The 18662-nt window shown below is 35.2% G+C and overlaps 2 pseudogenes; one reads left to right on the top strand and one right to left on the bottom strand.

Moving 5' to 3' along the window:
- Positions 1-6022: 6022 nt before the first annotated feature.
- On the top strand, positions 6023-7347 carry LOC136521272 (protein FAR-RED IMPAIRED RESPONSE 1-like; annotated as a pseudogene).
- A 437-nt stretch (positions 7348-7784) lies between these two features.
- On the bottom strand, positions 7785-18650 carry LOC136521270 (uncharacterized; annotated as a pseudogene).
- Positions 18651-18662: the final 12 nt, after the last annotated feature.

Below are 18662 nucleotides of genomic sequence, written 5' to 3'. Positions count from 1 at the left end.
TCAATCTCTCATACCATGCTCTAGGTGCTTGCTTCAAGCCATACAATACCTTCTTCAACTTATACACATGGTCAAGCTTTTTGTCATCTTCAAAACCAGGAGGTTGCTCAACATATACTTCTTCATTGATGTAACCATTGAGAAATGCACTTTTAACATCCATTTGATAGAGTTTGATGTTGTGGGCACAAGCATAGGCTAGCAAAATTCTAATTGCTTCCAATCTAGCAACCGGGGTATATGTTTCTCCAAAGTCAAGGCCTTCAACTTGTGTATAGCCTTGTGCTACCAATCTTGCTTTGTTCCTTACTACTATCCCATCTTGATCTTGCTTGTTTCTAAAGACCCATTTGGTTTCAATCACATTGTGTCCCTTTAGTCTCTCTACTAATTCCCATACTTGATTTGTTGTGAAGTTATTCAATTCTTCATGCATAATATTCACCCAATCAACATCCTTCAATGCTTCATCTATCTTCTTTGATTCAATGGATGACACAAATGAGAAATGCTCACAAAATAAAGCCAATCTTGATCTTATTTATACAGCTCTAGAAATATCACCAATTATAGTGTCCAATGGATGATCCCTTGCAATATTGGTTGGTTGATGGATTTGAACTTGATTGCTTGCACTTGCTTGATCATTGGGTTGAGATGATGTACTAGCTACTTGATCTTGTTCATTATCATGAGAGCCACTTGTACTAGCTTGATTTGTATCATCTTGCACATTTGAATTAGAGAGCACTTGCACTTGATCATCTTCATCATCATTCTCTTGCCTAGGCCTCAATTCACCAACATCATGTTCTTCATGGCATTTGAAAGTTGAATGCATGTAACATCTTCTGAGTTCTCATTCTCTTCTAGTGAACCTTTGGTTTCATCAAATTCAACATCATGAACTTCCTCAAGAGTACCACTATCCAAATTCCAAACTCTATATACTTTGCTAGTAGTTGAGTATCCAAGTAGGAATCCCTTATCACATTTCTTATCAAACTTGCCCAATCTAGTGCCTTTCTTCAAGATATAGCATTTGCAACCAAAGACCCAAAAATATGCAATGTTGGGCTTTCTACCATTCAAGAGTTAATATAGTGTCTTCTCTTTCAATGGGTGACAATAGAGGTGGTTGCTACAATAGCAAGTCGTGTTGATAGCTTCGGCCCAAAAAGATTGACTCACATTATACTCACTAAGCATAGACCTTGCCATATCAATGAGTGTTGTATTCTTCCTCTCAACAAGGCCATTTGATTGTGGAGTGTACTTGGCCAAGAATTGATGTCTAATTCCAAATTCATCACACAACTCATCAATTCTAGTGTTCTTGAACTCACAACCATTGCCACTTCTAACTCTCTTCATGGTTGTTTCAAACTCATTGTGAATGCCTTTGACAAATGATTTGAATGTTGCAAACACATCACTTTTGTCCACTAGAAAGAATACCCATGTGTATCTAGTATAATCATCCACTATCACAAAGCCATATTTGTTACTACCGATGCTAGTGTATTGTGTTGGCCCAAACAAGTCCATATGCAATAACTCAAATGTTTTACTAGTGTTCATCATGTTTTTCTTGGGATGGGTGTTTCCAACTTGTTTTCCGGCTTGACAAGAGCTACAAAGCTTATCCTTTTCAAACACAACATCTTTCAAGCCTCTAACCAAGTCATGCTTAACCAATCTATTCAATAGTTTCATTCCAACATGACCAAGCCTTCTATGCCATAACCAACCCATGCTAGACTTAGTGAACAAGCATTTAGATAATTTAGCTTCACTATCATTGAAATCAACCAAGTATAGATTCTCATATCTAAAGCCTTTAAAGATCAAGTTAGAGCCATCTACACTTATGATCCCGTAGCAAAACATGAACACCAAGTGCCTCTAGATGCAAACACTCAAGCAATGCACTTGGATTCTCTCCAAATCTCACAAAGATGTTGAATCTAAAATGGAGATGAGTGGAGAGAGCTTTGGCTAAGCTCACAAGGTTGCTATGTCAATGCAAAATGACCAAGACATGAGCTAGAGCCGATCATGGGGCTTAAATATAAGCCCCCATGAAATAAAAGCCGTTGTACCCCTTCACTGGGCACAACATGGGGTGACTAGACGCTCTGGTCAGATGGACCGGATGTAGGACCCCAGTGTCCAATCGCCCGATGCTTGCCATGTGTCATCAGCTTCAAACGCTGATCGCCTGATCTCAATGGTCATCAGTACATTTAAGTAGTAACCAGACGCGCTGCTCAAAGTGATCGGACGCACCAACACCAGCGTGCGGTCATTTCCAGTAAGGTTCTAGAGGTGAAAATTTACGACCAGACGCATCTGGTCATGCACGACCAGACTCACCCAGCGTCCGATCACTCAACGTCTCCTCTGTGCGCTGCCACGTTAGTGGGACCAGATGCACCCACTCAGTGTCTGGTCATGAAGTGGCCTAGCATCTGATTGTGGACCGATGCCAGCGTCTGGTCCACTCTTTGAGACCTAGTCTTTTCTATATAGGGCGCCGGTGGCACCGTTGGACTACCTGCACTCTACGAACGGACTATCCGCACTCTACGAATGGACACTCTATCGATGAAGTTTAGAATCCATGCTCAAATGTGCCAACCACCAAGTGTATCACCTTGTGCACATGTGTTAGCATATTTTCACAAACATTTTCAAGGGTGTTAGCACTCCACTAGATCCTAAATGCATATGCAATAAGTTAGAGCATCTAGTGGCACTTTGACAACCGCATTTCGATATGAGTTTCACCCCTCTTAATAGTACGGCTATCAATCCTAAATTTGATCACACTCGCCAAGTGTCTTGATCACCGAAACAAAATGTCTCCTACCATTTATACCTTTGCCTTGAGCCATTTGTTTCTCGTTCTTCTTTTCCAAGTTCAAGCACTTGATCATCACTATGGCAACAACATCATCTGGTCATGATCTTCATTTGCTTCACCACTTGGAATGTGCTACCTATCTCATGATCCGTGATAAACTAGGTTAGCACTTAGGGTTTCATCAATTCACCAAAACCAAACTAGAGCTTTGAAGGGGCAAAACACAAAAAACACAAACTTGGCAACCAAGAAGGTCAAAATGAATCTCATAACCAAAAGAAGGGCATACAAGCAAAACAAGGAGACTTACTTGAACCGCAAGACCAACCAGTCGACAAAGGGGGACACAATAACAATCGAATGTAGATTTGCGTACATGATTCAAAGAAAGCAAGAGCAATGGAACCTCCAGATCGATCCCAGGAGCAACCTTGGCATAAACAAGGAGATAAAACATAGGTAAGCACCAAACTACATCAACAACTACTAGAACTAATGGATCTATAGATAACTTATAAGCACATAGCAAACAACTGCTGCTCCAATTCTAAAATAAGAAGCCAAAATCACAAAGATTGGAATAATCTTACTGCATAGTACAAAAATTTTGTGTTCTTGGATCTTAAATTCATCCTAAACAAACTATGTAACTAATAATGATGACACAATCTTAATGTTAACATAGATTCAAAATTCCTTATCTAAATTACTCTACACACTAACAATTTATTAATATTTGTTCAATGTAGGACGTTACAGACAAGGACAAATATACACCAACATCATTACAAGGAAATCAAATGCAGGTATCTTCTGAAACCTAAGGAAAAACTCACTAATTTATATCACAATTCAAATACTGCAAAGATTTCATACATTCATATAAAAAATGAAAAATTGCACAGGCACAATTCGGCTACCTTGCAAATCCATTTGGAGCAACAAGTTTGATGCCTCCAATGAACCAATGGTAGGGCTGCTTGGGGCTCATGTACAACTTCTAGGAATGAAATTCAAAATAAGAAATACAGAAGTTACCAGCAGGATGTATAACACATCAGCTATTGAAAAACAGAGAGATGATGGAACATCAAGACAAAGAACAACTACAGAAGAAGCTACTCCTATTTCTGGGTCAAACTCAAACATGAATGCATTAAGAATCACTCAAACCAGTGCACACATTTCTCAATTACACTGCACAAGCAAGGTAAGCAACAAAAAACTTCTCATACATTAACCATTTAGTACCATTAAAAACCAACTAAAAATATGATACAATTATCATAGGAGAACTTAACAGGACTACTCCTAGAACAAATCAAGAACTCCTAAGAAGAAACATACTCGATAAGCAAATTTATAATTCAAAATTCATTAACTTACACCACCTATGCAACTGTAAATTCACTGTATTGATAATGTATTAATTTTCATGCATGTTACAGATTTCCCAAGAAATGCAGGGATCATACACAAGTATGTTACTGGGTCTAGATATTTTCCAAGTACAAATAGAAACAAATTATAGATATGCAAAATTCAAATACAGCTACTGACAAACACCTTATTATTGTTTATTTATCACATAAACTATCTAATTTATTAATCAAAATAAATGCAGGGAACTCTACAATTGTAGGAACAAATATCAAACTATTACACAGGAGATGAATATGCCATATCTAATGCTCAAAAAGGAAAAGAGGTAAACATGAAAAAAAATTACATCAGTAACTTGCCTGATTACTAACAATCTTTTTCTTTGGCAGATCGCTATTGAAAACATGAACAACATTCCTGAAACAAATACCAATTTCAATTCCTCAACTTCAGATTTAGAGGTAACACCCTGAAAACATGATCCCAAACTACATATACATTTACTACAACAACATTTAGTATGATAAATAAAATAATTAATTAGAACTATTATTCACAATTTTAGGACTACCAACTCAGGAACTGGGATGAAGAATACTTATTAGAGCAAGAAGAAGAACAATGGTAGAATGGCATCTTCTAAAACATGCAACTTCAAGTAATACAAGAAGCTACAAGTGTTGTAGAAGAAGATGTGTCAAGGAAAACATCAAACCTGACAAGGACAAATTCAGAAACAACAAATAATGAAATAGTACTAGCAGAAGAGATAGACACTGCAGAAGGAAAAGGAAGCCAAGAACTCACTGAACAGGAAATAGATGAATTCATCAGTAGAGAGCATATATCAGCTTTTGAAGGCAATAATGCAGATATCAATAGCAAGTACACCCCATAGTTAGGTATGGAATTCAAAGAAAAAAATATAACTCAACACTTTTTCAACTTCTATGCATACCTTGCTGGGTTTGAAGCCGTCATAGTCCATGTCTTTAGGACTAGAAGCAAGAAAAGGAACGGTGAGATAACCAAACTCACAATGAAGTGTCACAAACATGGAAAAGAAGAGCAGCCAAAAATAACAGATCAGCTAGAGGCAGCAGTTGACAAGGATATTGGCAAAAAAGGTACAAAGAGGCAAACAAATGTGATAGCAAAAAGAAACTACCCATGTGTGATGGTTGTGAAAGAAGTAGGTGATATTTGGAGGATTATAAGGCTAGACTTAGAGCACAACCATGAACTACAACTAGGGCAGAGAAACCAACAGTTGAGTGGACACAAATATATGACCAAAATGGAGAAGTCACTGATCAGAACCTTGAATGATAACAATATTCCTATAAGAAAAATGATTTCTATACTGTCATCTCATAGGAGGACCTATAGCACTACCAGTGAAGAAAAAAGAGATGAGCAACTTCAGAACAAAGTTAAATAGAGAAATAAAGGGAATAGATATGACCAAGGTATTAGACAGCTTCAGAATCAAGAAGAGTGAAGATCCTACCTGCTTCTACAAATTTGAGTTAGATGATGAAAACAAAGTGAAAAATATCTTTTGGAGAGATGGATCTTCCCTGAAATACTATGTAGATTTCAGAGACTGTGTCAACTTTGACACAACATATATGACAAACAGATACAGATTACCTTTTGCACCTTTTTGTAGGAATCACTGGCCATGGATAGACATGCATCTTTGGATGCGCTTTCCTACATGATGAGACAACAGCAACATTCAGATGGGTTTTCGAATCATTCCTGGAGTTGATGGGAGGCAAGCAGCCTCAAACTATAATAACTGACCAGGACAAAGCTATGAAAATAGCAATTGAAGAGGTGATGTCAAATACAAGAAATAGAAATTGTCTTTTCCACATCAATACTAAATGCTACTCAAAGAACATCAAAGTATTTGCAGCTAAAGATGGCCTATATGAGGAATTTGAAGACATAGTGAACAACTGTGTCATAGAATATGAATTTGAGTACTTGTGGCAGAATATGATCAAGGAAAGAGCACTAGAGAACAACAACTACTTCACAAAAATGTAGGAGACAAGGAAAAGATTCATACCAGTCTACTACAAAAATGATTTCTTTCCTTTCATCCAAACCACATCAAGAAGCGAGGCTACAAATGTAAGATTCAAAGAAAATGTGGGTTCAACCTATAGTATTATCAGCTTTCTGCGGGAGTATGAACGCATAATTGAAACAATAGACAGAGCAGAGAACCTAGAGGACCACTATAGCAACCAAAAAAGACCAAAGGAACTACTCTTCGGATATACATTTGAGAAGCAAGCACATGAGTTATACAATAGAAACATATACAAGAAATTCTAGGTTCAACTAAAAGATACTTCAACACTCACTTACAAGGAAATCGAACAAGGCAAGGCTTTTGAAGTATGGCAAAGAAGCAACGAGGTTTATAAGGTACAAAGGATAAGGAATTATATAGTGTTGACTGACCTCACAGAAGGGAAAGAAGAATTTAGTTGCATCTGTGCCAAAATCAGCAAAGATGGCATACTCTACTCCCATATCCTCAAAGTGATAATAGAAAAGGAAATTAGCAGCATACTAGATAAGTACATCCTGGACAGGTGGAGGAAAAAAGATATGAGATTGATCAAACAAAGATTAGAAGACAAAACAGATACTACAAGTTCTCTGCTAAGATTCAATATACTATCAAACAAGTCCACTATACTGAATTCAAAACCATCTAAACAGGAAGAAGCAACAGATTACCTTATAGCAGAAATGGATAGGATTGACTTGCACCTAGAAAAGTTGCTAGCACCTCAAGGCATTGAGGATGGTTAGAATGAACCAAACTCACATACAGAAGTACAAACAGGTGGAACAACATATATTGAGGTCAATAGTTTAGAAAATAGTATTCAAGATCTAGATACAACGCTAAAAAAAGCAGGCCACCAAAACCAAAGAGAATGAAGACTACAATAGAAGAAGTAAAGGAGAAAATGCAGGAGAAAGAGACAAAGAAGAAGAAGAAATCAACAACAAATGAAAATTCAAGTAAATATCACACAAAAAAGCAAGTGATATTAGTTACTAACTAATATCAGTTATCATGTATAGTGATACAATTAGAAAAATAACACCATTGACAACACATTTTTTGCTGATAGGATCACCAAGCAAGCCCAAGACAAAGAGAATGAAGAAAGCATAAAAACACTAATGTAGAGGAGAACAACTCAACAGCTCCAAGGAAGAAGTAGAAGAAGAGGATGGAAGACAACAGCAAGTCAGCAAGACATTTTTCAGAAAAACATCAACATATGTAATACTATATTAGACTTAAGAACTATAATATAAGGTTTGCTTGTATGATGTGCAACAGAGCACAAACATATTGTAAGGCACTTCATTAAGTACTAATCTATTACATGACAGGGAGACCAAAAGCTTTTGACACAACATTAATACCTTTATAGACCAGCAAAAATACTACAGCCAACAAAAACTAAAGTAGAAAGGAAAGCAAGAAAAACAGCTACTGAGAGCCACCTTCTTGAAAAACACATACAGTCAACTAAAAAAAACAAATCAAAAACAAAAAAGAAACAAGCATCGATAATACCTGATTGTGATCATAGGTAATGACTGGATTCTTGTTACCAGTGTTCTTAGGGTTGAACAACATCTCATTGCATAACTTGATCCTAATATTTGCAATATCTTTGTTGCTGAACAAAGAAAACAGAGAAGATCTTGGCGATGACCAATGCTCAAGAAACATCATAGCATAAACTCCTAAATAAACACTACATTAATTAAAAAAAGATTAATATGATAAAACAAATAGTTAACAAAGGTAACCACAACAAAAAAGAAAAATATACAAGACTAAAGAGAAATAAAAATACTTAACATGAATCAAAAATACTAAAAAGCACATACACATACTTATTATCTAGAGACTGCTTGGGCACACTTGGATATATAATACCATATTCACTAAACTTCATATTAGTCTTGACAAATCTGTCCCACCAAAATTAGAATTCTAGAATCTAGAACAGAAAATATAAAAAAATCATCAAATAATTAATCACTAACACAAAACAAAAAAATAAAGCTGATGAAACAAAACATACCATCTTTTCCCTAACATATTGCTGGTAAGCATGAAGTTCAGAATAGAATGAATCCAAGAACACAAATTTTCTATCCTTGATATCAACAACAAAGACAAACCAATGATCTTCATAGAAACTTGGAAAATACAGCTGCACAAGCAATAAAATAAAATAAATATTCAAATAAGAGAGCAAAAAAATAATGGTTCATCAACCTTGGAAACCTTTACTTTAAAACCAACCAAGTCAGAACGATCAAGTGGCCTGGCCTTTGCAGAATGCTGAAAAGCTCTCATCATCACATCACCATCAACTTCAGCATGATCTTTGAGAAGATTATCCTTCAAACTCAAAAAAATTAGGACTAAAAAATATAATGATCACATTATCTAACACATAACATCAAACACTTACTGAAATGTTAGAAAAGAAGTAATGCCGCTTTGAAACATGTGGATGTCCATCAGGCCGGCAAAAGAGATGATAGCAAAATGCAGCCACCACAAAATTATTTACTTTACCACCTGGCTTCATAGATTCTCCAAGGGACAAGTATGTACAACGAACACCTTCAAAATACAAAGCATCCTCACTACAAAGAACAAAATAGGTAAAAAAGGATCAGTTACATAAAAACAAAGAAATATACATGAGCATAATCAATAACAAAAAAAGGACAAGCAATTACTTGCTGGGACTAGACTTCGACAAAGCATAGATAGCCTTGTAGTTTGCAATTTTAGATTTTGAAACTTTAAATTTGTCTTGAAGATTATCAAAATCATCACCATAATATCGACTTGGACAAACCATCCTTCTAGGACCATGAACAGGAACTTTCCCACCAGTTGATGAATCCCTTGATTTGAAATTAGAATGACCAGCCACACCTGCTGGATCAATAGAAGAATCTAATGGAAAACCATGAGTTTTGTTCAGACCCAAATTAGGAGTTTCTAAGCTCATCCTCGCTTTTTCCAACTTGGAATTATAGATAACATCAGATTTTTTTAGTTTCAACTCTGTCACACCCCAAAATTTCTGATTTTGGGTTATGCATAGAAAACAATAAATAAAATGAATTATTTTAATATTTGGATAAAATTTACCAAGTTTAGTTTGAGCTAGCGCAAATTTAGTTATAGGAAAAATGTACATTTTCAAAGTTTTCTAATTTTGATGGGCGTTTGGATGATGTGATGTTTCTTGTTGCTTCTTTGTGTATTGAGAGTGAGCAAAGTCTTTAAAATGCATTAGTAGGTCGATTTTCCTTCTCTGGCACACCTTTATCTTTTTCTAAAATCAAATTCTTTGTTCTTGGCTCAAGTTTTCGTTGGGAGCTTCCTAACATCTTTTTTTGTAACACAAATCACTCCTTTCAGTTCTTCGTCCATCAATCAATCTCTACAAACTTCTTGGGAATTTTTCTAGTTTTTTCTAGAACTTGTTCCTACTTGTCTGTGAGCATAATTTAATTTTTAGATACTCCAAATTATCTTATCATGGGCTCTAAATACTTTATTTGGGTTCCTCATGTTCCATATGTCTCTAGGAATTTTTCCTGAATTTTTAGAGCTTTCGGAGTATTTTTTACAGCTTAAATAATAATTAGACTTTTCTAGAATTATTTTATCCACAAAATTAATTAATTCCAAAAATAATAAATCTCTCATTTTTCCCAACGCTCGAAGCCCATGTGCAACAATCCTAATAAATCCTAAAGGCCCATGCATTTATTTACTAATAGGCTTTAATGATTATTTAGACCCATTAGTAAATGTGGAGAGCGCAACAATAATTAGTACCATATTACTAGTTGATGTAGATGTGGGAGTTTTTCTCTATATAAATATGTATCAACCTCTTGGATAAAGCACACTAAAACTACTATAAGGAGAGCCCCTCGTTTGGGAAATCCCTCGTGTAGTAAATTAGATTTTTCTCCACCTTCTCTCGCTGTCGCCGTCGCTGCCGCGCTGCCTAGCCCGACCATCCTCTCCTTTGTGCAACAAGTTGAGCCCACCCCTATGCAGCTGTTGTTGCCATAGTCGTGTGGTGGCTATATGGGAGGCTAAAGGATGAAGATGAGGTAATTACAAAATTACCACCAGGTCGTAATATCGTCGTCGTATATTCGTTTTAAGTCCGTTTCGAGTCGTTCCAATTGCGTTAGATTCATATCGATGTGATCTACATGCTAGTGTCATCGTTTTTCATATCAAGTGACTTTTATATATATGCTTAAATATTAATTTGATTAATATGTATGCAACTAGTTTTTATAAATAAAAGCAAAATATTTATATACAATGCTATTTTGCAAATAAGTTTTACAAATGACTAGTTGCTAACATAAATATGTTTATTCTAAAAACACATATCAAATTTGATTAGATGTTCTCACATGACAGTTTGTATTTGCAAGTTAAAGTTGAATTGGCATAAATGATATCAAAATATTTATAAATAAAATATGATTAGCTTTAACTCAGTTTTTATGTATAAATATGATTCGTTTAATCTAAATTAATGCTACTCACATAGTTTTCCTAATTAACATAAATCAAGCTTAGTCTTCTCTTTTCTTTTTATAATATAAAACCATGTAGTCGTTTCTTTACAACCGTAGTTTCGATTAGCGTGCTTTTCGTGTCTATGTGTTTGTAGCGATGTGTAGAACATCTTTAAAACCTTTTTACTTGTTATTTATTATGTTTGGTATACTGTTCTAATTTAGTTCTATTGTTTGCTTTGTGAATGCTTGCATGGATGCTTGTGTGGTACTTTATGATCATATCTAGTTAGTGAGAAGTATGTTGGTGAAATAGAAGAAGTTGGTGATCTAGAAGAAGTCTTTTGGAGGTTACAATTCAATAGAAGAAGGATCTGAGTTTAAGATAAGTATAGCATGGGATCTTCCTTGTTGTCCTATACACCTTTAATCATTTAATTCATACTGCATGTGTCTACCTTGACTGCCACTAAGGATGTCCTAGTGCTTTGTTACCTTCTGCCTTGTTACCTATGGGGTATTGCATTGGGTAGTATGATGCTAGTTCTCAATTAAAGACCATGATCTTGTAACTTGACTAATGGTATATGGAATAAACATTAAAAGATGCTTTTTAGCCACATGAAATCAAGGGCTAGAGCATTGGGCTATTTTTATGGTGCTCTAGATTTCTCTCCCTAGGACTTATCTGTAAGCGAACATGCAGGACTTACAATACTGCTGTGAGGGCTACATGGCTCTGGCTTTAGCTCAGTACAAGGACCTTTTCTAGCTTGTTGGAGGTTACCTTTATGGCACAAGAGGGGTGTATTTTAGGTTGGATGTAGTGCGGCCTCTATCCATTAGTGTATAGGTTGCGTGTCATCGTGCCTGTCGGAAGGGAGCCCTACATTCATAGGGCAAAGAAACCTATGGGCCCTAACTTGTTAGACAAACCTTTGAAAGGCTTTATAGTGAACCCTGCCGACCTTCCTTGGAAGTGGGTCAAGAGATTAGCTACCTTGGGTGAAAGGGTAAATCACGATTCATAGTGAAAGTGTACAGCCTCTGTAGAGTGTAAAATCAGTATATCAGCCGTGCTCACGGTCACGAGCGGCCTTGGACCCTTACGGAATAGATGATGAACACTAATGATACAGATGACGAAGATGCTCATTAATGATTACTGTTTATGCTATTCACTATTCATGTTTACCTGATCATGTGTTTATATGGGCTTATGATAAACTTGTTGTCATCCAATTGCTAAAAGATGACTCATTAAAAGCTAATCGCAGTTAAACCAGTGTCAGCCTTTTGAGCTTCATGAACCCCAAATCATATTTGTTGAGTACGACATGTACTTATGCTTGCTTTACTTTTTAAATCAGTGGAAAATCCCGGATGCATACCAGATTGCTAGAGTTTGGAGGAATTAAACTTGTGATCAACCAGTCAGTTGTCCCTACGGAAGTGGAGTCTTCACCTAAAGATCGGAGTTGTCTTTCCGCTGTCTATACTCTAAGGTTGTATTCTTTATACTAATACGCTATGTAATAAGCATTGTCTTATAATATTACCCTTATTTGTAGCTATATGTGATATTTCACTTCCTGGGCTCACATATAGTATGTATCTGATTTTGTTCTAAAAATCAGGTGCTACAAACTCTGACTTTATAAAAAAAGGACCTTGAACCAGTACAAACAACAGGAGAAGTATCCTAAAAAAGGGAGAAAGGCAAACAATTATAAATTATATATATATATAATGACAAAAACAAAAAGAAAGAAGGAAAACTAACATTTCTATTGACAGTAGATTTTTTAGAATTCTTCACAGAACTATGACTCAGAGGCAGCATTGGAGGCTTCTTAGAAAGTTTAGGTGTAATACAGGGAGTTTCTTCATTAGAAAATGGAAGAGTTTGCATAATTACACGATACTAAAAAAGAAAATGAAATATCAGCAATACAACAACAATAATAGAATACAAAAAATTTAAAACAAATACAACAAACAACAAATAATTATGACCTAACCTCATCTCTACTGCTGAGGGAGCCATTCTAAGAATCTTGAGACAGCAACAAATTAAAATGAGCAACAATAAGCGTACAACAAAAAGAAAAAAAGGAAAACAAAAGAGAGAATGCTTTGCACACTATACCTTAGATGGAAAAAATCTAGATCGATGCCGAAAAGGAGATGGAGAGACATAATTAGGGATAACAGCATTCTCTTTATCAATAAGAATGACATTCCTATCCAAATCATAAGAAATATGACAACCACCAGAATGAGAAGCAGCATTAGTTCGATCAGCCAAAGGATTACGAATAGAACCATGAACAAGCCTGACTTCACCACCCATATCAGGGGAAGACATAGGTTTCAATCTCTAGCTTAAAACAACAGAACTTCCTATAAAAGAGATCAACATTAAAATAAGAAAACATATAATTATAGAAAAATGCTGACAACAAACAATGGAAAAATAAAATACGAAACAAAAGGTATAAAATAATAAACAAGAAGGTCCTTACCACTACTTATATAACAAAGTGGTCTACCTATTACAGCATATTATAACAACTAAAGTGAATGGTAAGCATATTCATAATACAAGGATTACAAGCCTTAAAATTGATGACAGGAAACACTAAAAACAAGATACATAACACTAGGCTTAACAGTCAAACTATAAAAAACAAGAATCAAGGATACTATATAAAGTGAAATCATCAAATACAAAAAACTTGAAAAATAGAAACTACCATTAATACAAAACAGGAAACTTACTCTTTTTCACCTTCTCCTCCAAATCAACATCAATAGACTGATTATTACCAACACGTATACTCTGAGAGACTTTAGGAACAGAATCTACATAGAATTAAGAATCAAAATTGAAAAAGAACCCAAAAAAAGAAAAATTATATAAACAAAGTAAAAAGTAAGAGCAACAACAATCACCTTTCATACAAGAACAATAACATGATCAGTTTTACCTTCATTTAGACTTGTAGCAACAGATAAAGGATCACCATCTTCAATAGATGGATCAGTCTGAGTAATAGCTTCCATAACATCCACAATTAACTCCTTCGACCTCAAATCAATAGTACACATATATCACATCAGCTTTGTAGACATATCTTGGAAGTCTTTGGACACATTCCTAAGAGAAATGATATCCAAATTGAAAGGCGAACCACAATTAAAGGAATGCTTGTCAACCAACTGAGATATCTTCAACTTCAAAGTTAAAGGGAGCTTACAACAAGAAACAGATTCCATTTTATCACAAAAAACAGAATCAAGGTCTTCAGCAGAAACCACAGTCTTAAGACGACCACACTGTCCAAAAAAATTAAGAAAATAAATAAATAATCAAATAATGCATGAGTTAGAATTAATCACAATAAAATGAATGCAAATAATAGATCTAACCTTGTAATAGCATGTTTTCTCAAAGTCAAGCAGAGGTCTGTAACCATAAACACCAGGAGATTTGATGTCAAGATTAGCATAAAACTGAATCAAATCACCCTTCCACATAGATATTCGAGGAATAGAGCCTACAAGTTGCCTCTACCGAAAATCGATATGATCCAGATAAACAACCTTAAAAAGAACCAATAAAAAACAAAATACATTACAACCAGGACCTATTACATAAAGCAAATACATAATAGGAAAAAATTAAATCATAGTACTAAGATGAAAACATAGTAGTGTTAACATATAAGCTAACCTACACAAGGCTAAAACTTTTAAAAGATGCCACCACAAACTCACATGTTCTATTGTCTTGTTAACTACCAACTATAAGGCACACTAACACAACAAAAACATCAATCCAATGTACTCTAGCAACACCTACAATAAGATACTAAAACAGTGGGCAAAACTAACAAACCATAAGGCTTCACCATTCACTTCATAAGACCACAATAGTAGTTTCAATACAAATGGCTCATAGGAAACACCAGTTACTAGATCAACCATATCAAAATGTACTACAAACTGGACTTACAACTAAAGAGATAAAATAACAAATATCTTGAAGAAAACAAACCACAAAAAACCCACTAACAACCTAGAAATAAATGACCAGGCAACTCACAAAACCCAAATACTACCTCCACAACATCAAGTAATGCCTATAGTAGAAATAGACAAAATAAATACTAAAAACAAAGTGTTATAGGAATCATATCTACAATTAAAAAAGAAACTTACCGCAAGATAATACAAACAACCACCAAGACCTAAACAACGTTTCGCTTTATCATCTTTGCCTCCATTGAACGCCTTGACATGCTCAAGTAACCAATGTAGCACATAAGCACACCACTTGAAATCTTTAATGTGCTCAACATCTTCAAATATGCCAAAGTACTTTGGGCTCGGAATAGTATTCGTATTGGGGCAAAAGAAACTGCTCAAAGCAACTATCATGAAACAAATAAACATGTCCTCATCTGACAAATCTTCCTTCTTGATCAATTTATCAGTAAAAAAGAAACCGATGGAATCTTAGACTTTCCAAACTTCGATAATACAAAATCCTTGCCAACACTTGGATCAGAAGGGAAGGGTCTTGTACCAACAAGAAGATCCAAAACAAGATTCACTGATTCCTCAGTAAGTGAGATTACCTTTCCATTATGAACAATATCACCAGACTTGGAATCAACTAAATGTGCAACCCACTTAGCAAAATTATTCAGCACAAAGCATTTATCAAACAACAACAGAGAACCAAACCCATAGCTAGCAATAACTGACTTCTTCTTAGGGGACAAAGAGGAAATCACATTCATAAAAGTTGTGGCAGAAAATCTTGTGAATCCCTCCTTAGACTTCTTCATAGATTTCACCTTCTTAGACTAAATTATATTCAAAAAATTAGAAAACATACAATCCATAAACCTATAAAACAATAATAGCACATAAATTGTATCTGGAAATAACAAGTACTACTAACCTTATGCCTCAGTGCCATTTTCAGCCATCTCTTCATATTCCTTATCTTCTCATACTGAACAAACAATAAACTATTTTAGTAAAAAAAGTAGTAAAAAAGAAACCTAAAGAGAAAAGGACAAGAAGGGAAAAAGAACAAATCCATACATCTTTCAAACACTTCTCATACAAATGTCGGTCAAAACTTGAATTGTCACTAGAAGAATCACCATGCAATCAACAACAAAAAATAACTACAACATAAAATACATAAAATACAAAAATAAAATAAAACTGAGTTACAAACAGAACACTCACATCTGAAACAACCTGAGTTTCTGAAACAGATTGATATGAATCATAATCCATATAAGGAAGTTGAGAACACTGGACATCTTCCAAATCATCATTTTTAGAATCGTCAGAAGTAAATAAATCAACAACACCAGCAGGTCTTTTTCTGAACCATCTAACAAAAAATTAAATAAATTTAAAAACTAATTGAACTAAAGCTGATGCAACAAACAATAATATTGAATCACACAACATACCAAAACAGATATAATATTCACTAACAGAAATAAACAACCTAAAAGAAAACTAAAAAAAGTAGGATTTTACATAGGAAATCAACTAAGCACAAATTCAAAAGAACACAACTCAGCTATCTTTCATTGGATAAGGTTGATCACCTAAGAGCAATTCATAAAACTCAAACTCAAATACTTACAGCAAAAATATATTAAAATTACACTTTGATTAAGAAAAAAATACATTCAGTCCTAGGATGTAAAAATAGTAATATTTGCATATAAGTAAAAGTACACATGGCTCAAACTCTAAAAGGGTGGCACCCTAAACTCATTTGCTCTATTGCCTTGCCTAGTATACATACAAATCTAAGTATCAATAACACAACACACTACTATACAAGGGTAACATCACCCCAATGTACTCCAAAACAGCTATAGTAAGACATTGCAACATTTCTAAGACCATTCCAAAAAATAAGAAAACAGCCATTTCCAGACCACAAATAAGCAAACAATTGCAGTCTACAAAAGTAAAATATAAGCTACAAAATAGATAATCTAGTCCTAAAACCAAATTTATCTTTGATCTTCAAATCACTGCATGAAACACAACACACTATCAACTAAACAACCTTTGATGATGCATCTTCTAAAAGGAGATAATAGCCAATCATGATGACAACTCACAGAAACATGCTCATGTAATTTTTCTAAAGCTAACACTTGTCACAACTTCCACTACCCTAAACTCCACACTGTTCCCATTTTCCACAACATGCCCATGACTAACAAAAATAGCATGCAAATCATTTCATAACCATAACCTATTAACATCATTTCCACAACTGCAAAATGCTCAGACTACAAAACAAAACCATGGTCAATAATCAAAGTAGCCCACAAATGATAATGCAACTTTCTAAAGAATAGGCGACAGAGAGAATCAACATATCTGGTAACGAACGACTAGAAAACAGCAAATCACGAATAGGCAGAAAGAAAATTGATAGATCTAGTGGAGCAAAAAATCACGGTTCCACAACAATAGATCATGCGGAACATAAGCTCACAGTTCAATCATATACATCTACATGCTCTAATCTCATTGGGCATACCCAAATAACCAGAACAATACGACAAAGAGGATGCATCCACGGTCAACCAAAACAACAGCAAACAAAGAGAAACCAACTAAAAGAAGTTGTACTCAAATTAACCTGAATATGAACTTACCTAAACAAAATTGCAATCCATCAACCTTTAATGAACTTGAACAAAAACTATTCTACTCAACATGAAGACAAATTCTATTCTATTGAACTTGAACATAACTAAAACTAGAAATATGATCTACTAAACTAAACCTAAAATTAGAACAAAAAAATAAATTCCTCTAGCAAACATCAACATAAAAAAATCAAATCTAACATCAATAATCTACAAATCATTACAAAATAGAAATGGCCATCATCAATCAACTCAAAAATAACCCTACCAAGCAGATCTACACACACCATACATCATTAAGCAAAAAAACCAAGCAGCACACACTAGGCAGTAGAGCTAGATCAAAAACATGACTAACTTGAGAACAAAACATACCTCAACACTCCCTATGAGTCGTCAGTAGCTGAGCCAGCCGCCACCACCGGAAAACACCAAATCGACTGGAGGAATAGAAGAAATGAGAACGCTGAAAACCCAAAATGATGATAACGAACCCTAATAAACATAATCAATTGTAGCGGATCAAACATACCTTCGTAAACCCAAGGAATCGACCATCATCATGCCACACGCAGCAACCAGAGTAGGAAGACAAGAAGAAATGCAAACATCACAACAACATCAGAAAACAAAAATGACCCCTATCAAACAACAACCAATGGAGCAGAAATCAAACATAACTTACCAAACCCTAACAAACACCAGACGCCGCACCAATCGCCGTCATCGGGGAACATAGATTCACATGCATGAAGACGAGAACAAATTAGAACGGGGAGCAGAAGAAACGACTAGAAACAAACCCTACAAAAAACACATGGAGCAACGACGAACAATGCAGAACGCTGACTAGCCGAGGAAGAACTTAATCTACTAGAGCACATGGAACGTACCTCGCCAAACCTGAGCAATTGCCAATGGCGGAGAGAGCCAAGTCACCAGGAAGAAAATAAAGCAAAAGGAGAACTAAATGGGGAAAGGTGGAAACGGCAGCGAAATCGGCACGACTCCCAAAAAATCAAATAGTGCAGCGCCGACAACTTGACCCCACATGTCATCGTCACATAAAA

The sequence above is a fragment of the Miscanthus floridulus genome, chromosome 18 (assembly GCF_019320115.1).
Source record: "Miscanthus floridulus cultivar M001 chromosome 18, ASM1932011v1, whole genome shotgun sequence".
NCBI classification, from domain to species: Eukaryota; Viridiplantae; Streptophyta; class Magnoliopsida; order Poales; family Poaceae; genus Miscanthus; species Miscanthus floridulus.
Note: the sequence above shows the minus strand (reverse complement) of the source record. Positions and strands in the feature narration are given on the sequence as shown.